This window comes from Hemiscyllium ocellatum, chromosome 31 (genome assembly GCF_020745735.1).
Source record: "Hemiscyllium ocellatum isolate sHemOce1 chromosome 31, sHemOce1.pat.X.cur, whole genome shotgun sequence".
Classification (NCBI taxonomy): Eukaryota; Metazoa; Chordata; class Chondrichthyes; order Orectolobiformes; family Hemiscylliidae; genus Hemiscyllium; species Hemiscyllium ocellatum.
Window position 1 is genome coordinate 27,148,294 of NC_083431.1, and position 13,905 is coordinate 27,162,198.

Below are 13,905 nucleotides of genomic sequence, written 5' to 3' on the forward strand. Positions count from 1 at the left end.
TGTCAGTGTGGATTTCTGTCAGATGGCCCAGTTTTCTCCCAAAATCCAAATGTGCAGGTTGGGTAATTGGTTATGGTAAATGCAGGGTTATGGGGATAGGGTAAGGGGCTGTGTTTGGGTGGCATGCTCCAAGGGTGTACACATGACTGGATGGGCTAAATAGCCTTTTCTACAGTAAGGTTTCTCAGTAACACATTTAAGACAGATGCGGAGAAATTTGAGGGTAGTGAATCCGTGGAATTCTTTACCACAGAGGACAATTGAAGGTGTGTTTAGTATATTCAAGGAGGAGAGAGAATTTTAACTAGCAATCAAATCAATAATTGTGGGAGAAAAACACAGGAAAGTGGAGTTAATGATTATTGTATCAGTCATTATCTCATTCAATGACAGTAAAGATGTGATGGGCTAGATGACCCACTTTTGCTCCTACATTGTACGGTCCTATAGTAAACCTGTTTCTAATTGTGCCCCAGAGAGACGGTAATGTACTGCCTTAAATTTTGCAACAAAAAGCTTCAGCTGCCCTTTTTATTGATTGTGTGTTGAACACATTTCAGAGAGTTTTTGACCAACACCCACTCTGGTTAGTTTCTGAATCTTGAAACATTGGTTGGAAGTGTAGGCTGAGTTTCAATTTAAGTAGCCCTATCATCTCATGCTCATAGATCTTGGGAAAGGTATTGAACTTTGTAGACTCCTTAGGTGCATCCTTAGTGTCAAAACAAATGAGGGAATTCCTTTACCCTGATCATTAGAATGTCTTGGACAGCACGAGTCCTAGTAAGTATATTTTGATGCCATCTTTTGATGCTCCACGAGATTGTGGATGGTAAGTGAAAGACAACTTTTTACTCCCAAATTATTCCCCAAAAAAAAATGGTTCCGGAAATCCTTGGAACATCAAAATTGGTTCAAAAATGAATTCATGTAATTGCACAAAATCAGGTTGAAGAATATTTGAGTTTGGGGAAGAGTCAATTGGTTCTATGGGGATTTATTGCACTAGCAATTACACCTTTTCAATTCACCAAGTCATAACCTCCATTAACGCATTCAATTAATATTTTAGTTAACTCATCAGCCAGAAGCAACATTTAGAGGCTTCACTGGCTTAATCATCTTAAGCAATATAAGAATCTTCTTGTCTGTTCCAAGTCATCTTGGTGCATTCACAGTGAACATGCTCTACAAGTGCTTCTGCTACACTTTTAATACCCATTTATTTTCCTGATGTGCTCTTTTCAGAGGATTCCTCAGGTATTTGTATTACTACAATTAGTAGTTATTTAACTTTTAACAATTGGCTTTTGTAGATTCAATCCCCTGACAAGGGAGGCGTGATTTTTTTCTTAAAACTGCTTTTGGGTTCTAGCATTCTATTTACTCTCTAAAAAGAAATAACTTCCCTGTTGCTAGATTTTCTATTGCTCCAATTTCCTGGTTGATTCCCACAGGACATCTCTTTACATTTAAGTGTCTGTAGTGGGTGACACGGTGGCACAGTGGTTAGCATTGCTGCCTCACAGCGCCAGAGACCGGGGTTCAATTCCCGACTCAGGCGACAAACTGTGTGGAGTTTGCACATTCTCTGCGTGGGTTTCCTCCCACAGTCCAAAAAATGTGCAGGTCAGGTGAATTGGCCATGCTAAATTGCCCGTAGTGTTAGATAAAGGGTAAATGGGGTATGGGTGGGTTGCGCTTTGGTGGGTCGGTGTGGACTTGCTGGGCCGAAGGGCCTGTTTCCATACTGTAAGTAATCTAATCTATTAGATAACAGTTTCTGTCAGAACTGCTACTTCAGATCTTCAGGCTCATCTAGATTAATCCAAAATTTACTGGAATATTTTCAGAATCACAAGTTCACTCATTCAAGTTTTTTCCTCTAACTTCAGCAATTGAAACCATTGATCACAGCTGTAGTTTTTGCAACTTCCACAAATACCTGATTCAGTTTCTTTATAGATCTAAATATTAATTAATAAAACTTTATACACAAAAATCAGCTTTTTAAGTATTGCTCTTTTAACATTTTCAGAGTCTTTGGATTGTTCTTCAGACAACATGGAGTACACATTCCAAACTAACAGTTAAAATACAAACACAAAGGCCCAAAGATGTTTTGGCCCTTAAAAGGAGGTAGGAAGATGAAATAGAGGTGAAATATCTGTATTCTAATTTGTGTAAACTTAAAGTTGAGTTAATTCTAAATCTCCCAATTGAATCAAAAATCACCCTGAACTACTTTATTCTAAAAGCTTTTCTGGCTTGCAGTCATAATATCCAACCCTTCTTTGAAACTGACACTTTAAAAATTCAAATTTTCACTCCCCTTTCTAATTCAAGGAAGTATTCCGCTCCCCCAACCTCCCTCAATTCTAACTGAATCTCAGCTGATTTCATCAATGAAAAGTCATGTTCAGGTTTTCTTCCTAATTCTATTTGCTGGGTAATCATTTTAGGTATCTCATCAGAAATTCTTACTTTTATTCCTCCCTTTAAATTTACCTGCCAACTCAAATTAATTTTAAATCAGATTTCAAATAACCCACTTATGTTTACTACTCCCAATTTTGGTAACAAAGTCATTTAGAAGTCAACCAATGTAACATACATCACAACTAACACTCCCATTTTACATCCAGTACTTTCATGCACTTTTTAAAAAAAAAAGACACACGGATCCCTCAAATTCAATGAATGCCCATTCCAAGTGCCCCACACGATTGATCCCAGCTGATTGACTTTTCTAGCAACTGTGTGCCTAGAGTGAAACTTGGCATTATAGATTGCAACTGAAAACGTGTTGCTGGTTAAAGCACAGCAGGTTAGGCAGCATCCAAGGAACAGGAAATTCGACGTTTCGGGCCAGAGCCTGATGAAGGGCTCTGGCCCGAAACGTCGAATTTCCTGTTCCTTGGATGCTGCCTAACCTGCTGCGCTTTAACCAGCAACACATTTTCAGCTCTGATCTCCAGCATCTGCAGACCTCACTTTTTACTCGAATATTATAGATTGCAAGTTCAATGTTTTGCAATTACTAGGATTTCCTAACACAAGAACACCAATATATTAGAGAAAAAAAACTACAAAGTGCAGTTTTGAAAGATATGTTTCTGCAACCTTACATTTTCCATGGCTAGTCACCCAACTTGCACATCTCCAGACTGTGGGAAGAAACCCATGCAAATATAAGGATTGTCTGTGTGTGGAGTTTGCACAGTCACCTGAGCCACCCTATCACTTGAGTTAAAGCAAATTTTAATCCCTTTCAAATGTTTCTTACCTAACTATAAAGGGAAGTAGATAAGAACTCAAAGTTCACCACGTACAGGTCATTTTGTTAACTGAATTCACTATAACACAATTGACAAATTGGGACACTTTCTAAAGTGAAGTTTTAAAGCATACATTCCTTATGATGCAACTCCATTCCCATTAGTTTAAGTTGTGCTGCTATTACATGACTTTAGTATGGCATTGCACGAGAACAGAATTAATGTGTTATAGCAGAACTGACTGTAGTTAGCTTTTGGAACTTCAAGTGTTATTTTCAAGAACACCCAGTCTAATTATCCAGAGATTGGAAGTCCTTGGCCAATTAATAGTCAATATAGATTTCAAAAAAGGGAAATCCTTGCCTGACCAACTTTATTGAATTTTTAAGAGAAAAAAAGCAGTAGACAACAGTAATGTATATGTAATTTCAGTATTTGAAAAGTGTTTCAATAAATGCCCAATTACAGTCTAAATAAAGTTAGAAAATAGATGGGGGGGGGGTTAAGTGGCAGAATAGAGTGCTATTTGGCTTCAAACAAAGCTTGTGGGAGTAAAGGGTAGTTGTTAATTTGGAAGCAGTGGATTTTGTTAAGTATTCACTGGACTTGTATGCAGTCACCAGGCCATTGCTCTTAACAGATATGTTCAAACCCCACCACAGAATTTAAATACAATTAATAAATCTGAAACAAAGTTGGTCTTAGTAAGGATGACCACAGAAAGTACCATTGATTGGTGTTAAAACCATTCTGATTCACTAATTTCTTTCAGAGAGATAGAATTGATCAGCCATCCTTATCTGAACTATCTACATAACTCCAGGCAGATAGTAATATGACTGCCTGTTGAAATTACCTTGTATGCCATACAATTAAGGGTAACTAGGGATGATGCCCAAATCCTAAAGAACAGCATAGAATTACAGGAGGGCAAAAACAAACTTGCAGAATGGGCAAATGAAGTCATATGCTTTGGCAAGAAGGATAGATGGTCTTTTTTAAAAAAACTGGCAGGTGCAAGCTCAGATGAAATAAAGGGTCTCTGGAGTGCAAACTTACTAATCACTAAAAAAAAGTGTGCTGCTGGCTTTGCATAGACATCAAAACAAAGCAAACTAATCAGAAAGCATTATTTCTAATGGGATAAAATTGGGAACTAGGGAGGTTATGCTAAATCTATGAAAATCAAACCACATTTGATTTTACAGTTTTACCACATTTCAACATGTTATATTATGAAAACAAAAGCATGGAGGGAAAATATCATTTTTAACTTGAAAGAAAATTGGCATAGAGGAGTTAATTGAAATAAAGAAAAAAAGCTTGACAGAGACACACAGATCTTATTTACCAAAAGCAGTGAACATGTAAAATACAGTACCACTGAACCAAAAAGCATTGATACGCTTAGGGAGAGCAATACAAATATGGTGAAGGGAATAGAGGAGACATCAACAGCATGGTTTCACTTCCTGCATTCAGCTGAGGTCATCAGGTTCCACCTCCTCAAACCCTTAAGTTTTAATCACTACAAGTTGTCTCACTCATGAGAATACAGCATTATGATCCTCTGAGGCTATAGTGACTTCTTTCCATATTTAGAAACTTGGAAAGAAGTTTGTATAAGTCGTAAGTGTCAACATGGACTGGTTGGGTTGAATGGTTCATTTCTACCCTGTTTATACACTATATAATCCTATGTAAATCAGGCTGCTGTCAAGTTACATGTTTACACAAGATGAATTTTTTGCAACATTCCTACCAAGAAAGCAAGAGGGAGTTAGAACAACCTTTTGTACTAAATTTGTTAGTTAGATGTTGAAATATTGCAGGTTTACATATCTCATAGCACTTTCTGCTACACATTTTGGTTATCATTTATATTTAATTAGGGGTGCATTCTTAAACATGGTATTTCAATAGTTCTGTTCAACAATGCATTTTTAATGTCAACTTTAGCAAGAAAATCCATTTCAGTTATCAATATACATTTGAGACAAACTACCATTATGCATGGAGTTTTGCATTATACTGGCTTCAAACAAAACATACATAGAACATTACAGCACAGTACGGGCCCTTCAGCCCTTGATGTTGCACTGGCCTGTGAAACCAATCTGTAGCCCATCAAACCTACATTATTCCATTATCATCCACATGTTTATCCAACGACCATTCAAATGCACGTAATGGTGGTGAGTTCACTTTAGTTGCAGGTAGGGCATTCCACGCCCTTACTACTTTGAGTAAAGAACCTATGACATCTGTCCTATAGCTTTAAATCATGGTGTGAAAGAGAATCCCCTTGTGTTAGCCATCACCGTCCAAGGAAAACAGTTCTCACCATCCACCCCCTCTAATCCTCTGATCATCTGGATTCCCCCTATTAAGTCACCCCTCAACCACCTAACAAAAACTGATTCAGGTCCCTAAGCCCATCATAAGGTCTTCCCTCCATACCAGGAAGCATTTTAGTAAATCTCCTCTGCACCCCTTCGAATACTTCCACACCCTTCCTATAAAGCGACCAGAACTGTACGCAATACTCTAATACAGTCTCAGCAGAGTTGTTTTACAGCTGTAACATGACCTCATGGCTCCAAAATTCAATCTCTCTACCAATAAAAGCAAACCACATTGTGCACCTTCTTAAACCCTATTAACCTGGGTAGCAAGTTTCAGGGATTTATTCCCATGGACTCAGATCTCTATGCTCATCCACACTACCAAGAATCTTACCATTAGCCCAGTATTCTGTATTCCTGTTACTCCTTCCAAAGTGAATCACCTCATTTTTCCACATTCAACTCCATTTGCCACCTCAGAGGGACATAGATAACCTGCAGAGCTGGACTGTAACCTACAACATCCTTCCACACTGTCCACCACACCATTGACTTTAGTAACATTTACAAATTTACTAACTCATTCTATGCCCTCATCCACGTTATTTATGAAAATGACCAACAGCAATGGTGCCAAAACAGATCCTTGTGCTACACCACTAGTAACTGAACTCTAGAATGACCATTTCCCATCAACCAACACCTTCTGTCTTCTTACAATTCACCAATTTCTGATCAAAACCACTAAATCATCCTCAATTCCATGCCTCTATTTTCTGCAATTCATTATCACAGGAAACCTTTCAAACATTTCACTGAAATCCATATACACCACATCAACCACTTTATCCTCATCCTCCGGTTTGATCACCTTCACAAAGGACTCCGTTTTGAGGCACGACCTACCTTCACAAAACTGATTATCCCTATTCAAATTATTCTTTTCTAAATGATTATAAATCCCATCTCTTATAACCATTTCCAACAACCAAAGTAAGGTTCGCTGATCTGTAATTACCAGGGTTGTCTCTACTCCACTTCTTGAACAAGGAGACATTTGCTATCCTCTAGTCTTCTGATACTATGCCTGTTGACAAAGATCAAAGCCAAACACTCTAAACTCCTCAGCTTCCCCGAGAACCCTAGGATAAATCCCATCTATTTTACACAATTACTAACACCTCCTCATGAACCTCAATCTCATCTACACTATCTCAGTATTCTCCCCAACAAAACTGTCAGTACTCATAGGAAAAAGACAAAAAAATTTTAATTTGGTGCCTCTCCTATCGCCATGGACTCCACGCACAATTTCCACTCCTGTCCTTGATGGCCCTAATCTTACCAGAATCAGTATTTCTTTTGATCCGGAAATACTTACAGAAGGCATTAGAGTTTTCCTTGATCCTACCTGCCAAGGACTTTATATGTCCCCTACCGGCTCCTCTTAGTACTCTTCAGGCCCTTCCTGGTTAACTTTTAACTCTCAAGCAATTTAATGGAGCCTTCATGTCTCATTTTCAGTAAAGATAAATGTTCCCTTACTTGACAACTTCCCCCCTGCCTTCCAAGTACATATTCAAAGACACGCAGTAGCTGTTTTTTTGAAAAGCTCCACATTTCAATTGCGTCCATCACCTGCAGCTCCTTACCCTATGCATCCTAAATCTTACCTAATCGTATCATAATTGTCTTTACCCCAGCTATAACTCTTGCCCTGCAACAGATACCTATCCCTTTCTATCGCCAAAGTAAAAGGTAATTGGCAATAGTGACCACAATTCAAAGTGCTCACCTACCTCCAAATCTAACACCTGGCCAAATCTAATGTGGCCTCATCGCTTATTGGCTTATTTACAAAACATTAGTGCTTTTTACAAAGAAAGTAGTAAATACAATGTTTCAATATTCAGAACTGTTTGACAATTTAATTGTTTCAAAATCCCTTAACAGGTCTTTCAGATGCAGCCACCATGTGCCATCGATGTACTTGCTGCAAAAGAAACTTTCCAGGTCAAGGCTGAAAGTACTATAGCTATTAGATTGGAGTGTTGGCTCAAATTCAGAACTATCAGGGTGTGACTCAAGTAAGCCATAAACCAAAGATCATCATTTTTCTATAGATTTCTTTTAAACAAAATCCAATCTAACCTAGATGGCAAATATCAATTGAATGATACTGGAATAGAAATCTTTTACATCAGTCCAACCAAAATACTGAGATACTGTACAAAGTTTAAGGGGGCATTAGAATTTCAATAGAATTCAGTCATCAAGTTGCCATATAAATCAAAGTATAAATATTTCAATTATCACAAAGAATGGCAACATCTATTCATACCCATGGCCATATTTACTTTGAATCAAGGGATTTATTTGCATGTGTACAGCTACACAATTTTCACTTTCCATAGAAGGCTTTCTGGACTTTGAAAAGTTAACTTAAAAAAATTAAACCTTGCAAAATCAGATGGAGGACATGCTTGGTAACTACTGGTTTACTAAAATCAATCCTGTAGCAATCAGCTATTGGGCTCTTGTTAGGTCAAAATTATGTTAATAGCATCTCTTCCACATTTCTACTGCAAGTTTCTTTTAACCTTTTAAATACTTTAAAACCTATTCATGCACCTTCCTGTAGCCACATTAGTTTTCCCATTATTTTCTGGTCAATTGGAAATTGTTTTTCTGTATAAAAGATCTTGCTGTCCAGCATAACTAAGGTTTTAAAATGGTTAAAGATTGTCTCGATAACAAAATGGATCAAGGGAGGAATTGTGTGACATGTTCTGAGCATTGCTAAAACGCAGCCACCCAAGTTTGCCAAAGATTCTAGTAGTATTTTAGGTTGTTTGAAGAAGTACGTAGCTGCACATACTGGTAAACAATGTCCAAAACCTCAATGCTGATAGTGGATTGATTGTTTGTCTAAGAAATCCTACAAAAAGGTGTTAGTAATGTAGTGTTTTTGTAAACTGATCCTAAACTTTTAGCTGCAGGATAACATGCAATTGAAAGGTTGAAGGAGAGCTAAATTAGCATTTATTGTTAAGTAGAATCAGAATCCCTACAGTGCAGAAAACAGACTATTCAGCCCATTGAGTCTGCACTGACCTTTAAACAGCATCTCACCCAGACCCAACTCTCCACCCTATCCCCCAACCCCAGTTACCATGGCTAACCCACATAAGCCTGCACATCCTTCAGCAATTTACCATTGTCAATACACTTAACTGTATAACTTTGGACTGGGGGTGGGAACCCATGCAGACACCAGGAGAATATGCAAACTCCAGTCACCCAAGGCTAGAAGCAAAACATATGGCCCTGGTGCTAAGGTAGCTGTGCTAATCACTGAGCCACCAGGTTTCCTCTTTTCCCCACCCTCCAAAAATGTAATTCATGTTGCCATGGAGGTAGGGTTGAAGAGGGAGAAGTGCCTACAAGAAGCCATGGTAGGATTAAGTTAGGAGGAGCACAAGTCAGTGATTCACCATGCATGAATGCAAGTTATTTTATACTAAGACAATAGGCTTAAGGATTTAAACCAGCTTGGAAGTTTTGCCTAGCTCTCGCTAAGGGAGGAATCATGATAAACCCAACTACAAAAGCTAGTTCACAGATTGCAATTTACTTGCTTAAAAAAGGTGCAAATACTTTTGAGCCAATCATTTTGCAATGGTTCTGAAACCAACGTGTTCATTCTAACAGATCAAACAATCCAGTTCTTTTTCAATATATAATTTTAGTTCCATCACTAAACTTTTGCTATAAATTCTGCGTCTTATAATCTTATACTCCACAAACACCTGCGGAAGGAGTAGCACTCCAAAAGCTAATGCTTCCAATTAAACCTGTTGGACTATAACCTGGTGCTGTGTGATTTAACTTTACACACCAGTCCAACACTGGCATCTCCAAATCTCAATGAATTACACACTTAAAAAGGTACAAAGTATTGTGAAGTGAAAAAGGTAAATTTTAGTCACTTAGAGTACAAGTTATCTGGAAAAAATATTTTGAAGTCAATGTTTTTAGCTGGTTTGCTCCATAAAAACAAACTTAAAACTTGAAAGCTTGTTGGGCAATTTATTAATATTGTCAGTGGAAATTTGGAATTAATTTTAGAAGTTACAGCTGTGAGGATTGAAACAGAAGACTTTTTTAAATTAGAGGGTTTTTTAAAAAAAAACCAAGGAGTTTGTCCAACCAAAAGAAATTTTAAAAATTAATTTTCAAGCAATCTGAACTTTTGATGAATGTCAACTTGTGCAAGTTCAAGGTGAAATACAATTTACCGAGTATTTTATCTAACATTTATTTAGTAGAAAGCAACATCTACATCATGCCTTTTGACATCAGTTGTTTTGACTTGGACACAATTGTCATGTAATTACACTTAAAATGAAGCTACACAGGACATTTCCCCATTATAAAATGCAGTACATATATATAGTTATTTCTCCAAGGGAAAAAAAAACAGTTGCATAGAAGATTTGGATACAGGGCTACTTGTCTAAGGCTGCAGGGATTTATTCCTTAAAAACAAAACTGTAATGGTTGCAGTTTGATGAAGTGGCTTCCAAAAGAATTGATTTTTCTTGCCCCAAAACCACAGATCTAATGAAAAAGGAAAAATATTGATTTGGTAATATGAATGGCAACACTTTTGTTTCTAAAAAAAAGTGGTGATTATAGAGAACCAGTCATAAGCTGCAAATTGAGCTAGCCATTTTGAACATTAACCTAAAAACTCAAAACACAAAACACAAGCTATATATAAAGTCAAAGCTATTTTTTGAACTGTATTGTTTCTTTAATACAGCTCATGTTTTAACATGATAAGCTGAGAGGTACGTCAGTGCAAAGGAATTTGACTAATGAAGGAATTGCATTCAAAACAAAAATTCATATGGTTATGTTTTGTGCAGTAAACTAAAAGTAGGCAATTATTTTGATTACAACTTTTTAAACAAAGTACCATAAGAAAAAACTGCCCCCTGGAATCTTTACAAAATGCAGAGGTTAAGCACATTAGAATTCTTTTTGCAACATAAAGATAAGTAAAAACAGCCCCACCCAGACACAGAAGTTATAAGTGTGCATTTATACAATATAATCAAAGTTATGCAACTGAGCATTAAGCCAATTGGAGCATGCTGTATTACAAAGCATGTTTCTTCCAGACCAAGTAATCAATGTTTACTCACACAAGACTAGAACAGTTAAGTCCCTTCTGGCCCACAGAGCCATACATTCACATCCTCTTCATCGTCCCGTTGCAAATAGCCAACCTCAACAGTTCTTCAACTGGCAGCTTTAGCTGCTTGACACGGACATAAAACTAGCCAGTGAAGAACGGCTGTCGGATAGCCAGAGTAATTCATGGAATTCAATCCTCCTACAAAAAAAGAAAAAAATTCTTTATCTCCCTGGTTAAGTTACATAGTAATTGAACCTTATGAAGTTATAGTAGAAACCAGAATCACTTAAAAACCAAGTTTATTTTATTAGCTTCACAACCTGGGCTATGACAATAGTTTCTAGTACATTGAAAACTCAATTGCATAAAAGACATTTCCACAGCTCAATCTTGTTTTCAAAGAGAAAAACAATTCCCTTCATATGGAAATAAGTGTAGTTATTTTAAAAGAGGCCACACCCTACTTAGATAGACTTAACAGAAGAGAATGCAGGAGGTACTGTAGCTATGGAAACTGGACCAGCCTGTCTTTAGTAATGTGGGTTACTGTCAACTTATGATGCTGTGAATTCTTGAGATGCCTCTTGCATATAGCAAATTCCAATCAGTCTGCCAGCCCCATTTGTCTGAACTGTGATAAAAATTTCAGTATAGTACCTCCCTTCACCTTGGCTTTAATGCATGATTCAGCAATAGGCCAAGTTTAAGGAGGCATTCATTCAGTGACTTAACAGGAAACAGTCTTGGGTGGGGTGAGGAGGAGAGAGAGGAAGACGACAAAATCAGAGGTCCCCGCAAAGTATTTGAAAACTCCTTATACATAAAACATTATCTATAAAGGAACAGGTATAGTTAAATTCAAAACTCATTTACCAAAATTATATTTAAGATATAATGATATTGAAATAGAAATAATATATTTCGACAGATCAAGTGTTTACTTACAGGTTGGATAGCATGGTAGAGCCACTGGAAAGGGACAACATCATTCGTTCTTGAAGATTAACTCGTTTGATAATATCCAATTTATATACGATGTTTTGCTCTTAAACAGTTCCTTCCAGTTCATAGTTAGTCATGGGGAGAATCCCAAAATCTGCCAAAATATAAATTCCCAGTACGTTCATTTCTGACATACAAGATTCGCAGTAAGTTGTACACACCCCACGTCTCGGGAGGAAATTTTCCACACAAAACACATCAATAGTTATTTCCAACATTAAGAGTACCCCATACTTTTACAAACCTGGTGAAAAATATGAATCATCTAGTTCTAGATAAAATGTTCAAGATTTATAATAAATCGCATTAGTCATCTCACTTTTTCTCCCCGCAGAGATTCTGTTCACCCGCGTACTCTCAGTTCCGAGGCAATGCACGGTTCCCAAAGCACAAAAAAATAATTATTATCTGGAGACTTTGGAACACTTTCATTGTACAGGGGGCTAAGCTATTGAAGTTCTCATAATTAAATATAGGGGGGAAAACCCATTTTAACTTACGCAAGAGCAATGACATTGGAGCTAGACTGCTCCCTGCAGTTCCAAACTAAGGGCAGGAACTCAACTGCAGTGTTGCGTAAGCATGAATAAAGATAAATGCAAACAACCAAAGTCGCGAAAAAAAAGAGAGAAAATAAATATATTCTCTGCCTCCCGGCTACTAAAATATTAGTGCAACACGCTCAGGAAGTCATTTCCCTAATTTAAAATCTTTTTTGGGGGTCTATTATTTAAGCACCATATGGAAACAAAGATTTATCCAGAAATTCTGGGTCAGGCGAGGTGGAGGCCAAATGTTCACTTCCCTAAATCAATTTAAATAAAACCGATTTTTTTAAAAAAAAGTCTTTATACCTCCCAGATAGTAGTCAGCTGCACTTCTAGAACTTTCCTGACCTTCACCTATTTTCAATACAGTACGTTTAAAAGATCTTTAAAAGACAGGCCGTTCCCTTTTCTTGACGCAGAAAAAGCTTCGTTAGCTAAAAAAACATCATAGACCCATTAAAAAAAAGGATCGAGAAATAAAATCTTACTTAAACAAACACGGCAGATCTTTCTTCGGGGGGGAGGGGGGAAAAGAGTTAAGACGTATAAGAATTGAACTTTTTAAGAAAAATTGTTAATTCACTTTTCATCTTTTTTCTGCACTTGTAGGGAGTTGTCTAGAATCCCTTAAGATTTTTTTAATGAAACTTCAGGAACTTGCGCACATTCACATCACCACCCTCCAGGCTGCAAGAGAGTGAACCAACTCCCCGTGAAAGTCTCTGTCCCAGCGGCGCCTCGCTGCCTCAGACCTCTCAGTAACTGATGATTCGTCAATGACAAGTCGGCGACCATCACCTTCTTTACCAGAAGCTTTCCTTCTTAGCCAGTTGGGTCAGCCAGCAATGCCGCTGGTAAGTGACTGTACACTTTTCCCCTGATTAGAATAAGTCCACTCTCACTGCACCAACCATCAGACTGACTGATGAACTGAGACACCGACCAGCTCCCCACTTAACTTCACTTGACAGTTACCACCGTCACGGCACCGTCAGATCTGATTGACAACCGCTCCCACCAATCCCTGCGCGGGGAATGGGCAACGGGGCGCGGCTCCGGCTGCAGTTCGCCCAACCAGGAGGAGGGGACTGGACTCGGCAGCGCCACGATTTCTTCCCAGCCGCTGTGCGAGGGGAGGAATTTAAAAATCGTTTTTGGGAGGAGGCGGGGGTGGGGTGGAGAGCAATAACTGGTAGACGTGACGTATGATGATTGACTACCACATGAGCCAATCGATTGCAGCTGTCGTGCCAGTGGCCTTCCAAGCCTGACGTCAGTGGGGCAGACAACCCAATGCGAACACGCGGGCCAGTGCCCGCCTCTCCAACGACAGCGAGCTGGTGCGCGCTGCTTTGTGGGATTTGTCGTTCGTGCCCCGGCTGTTTAACGGTTACGGAGCACGTCGCGCATGACCAAACTACACGTCCCAGAACAGATTGCGTCTGCATGACTTAGCATTTTATGAATGGCGATTTAAGGTTTGACGGCTAATTCGCTGGAACTGATTAAAATGGGAGCATATGGAGGAA

At 38.3% G+C, this 13,905-nt stretch overlaps 1 long non-coding RNA gene across 1 annotated transcript in view; it reads right to left on the reverse strand.

Annotated features, from left to right (window-relative positions):
• The window catches only part of LOC132830516 (uncharacterized), a 37,082-nt gene extending 26,136 nt beyond the window's left edge, over nt 1–10,946 (reverse strand). Inside the window, exon 1 of the long non-coding RNA XR_009646374.1 lies at nt 10,834–10,946. This is a non-coding gene — a long non-coding RNA (uncharacterized LOC132830516). The remainder of the gene's footprint in view (nt 1–10,833) is intronic.
• Between the last annotated feature and the right edge of the window lie 2,959 nt (nt 10,947–13,905).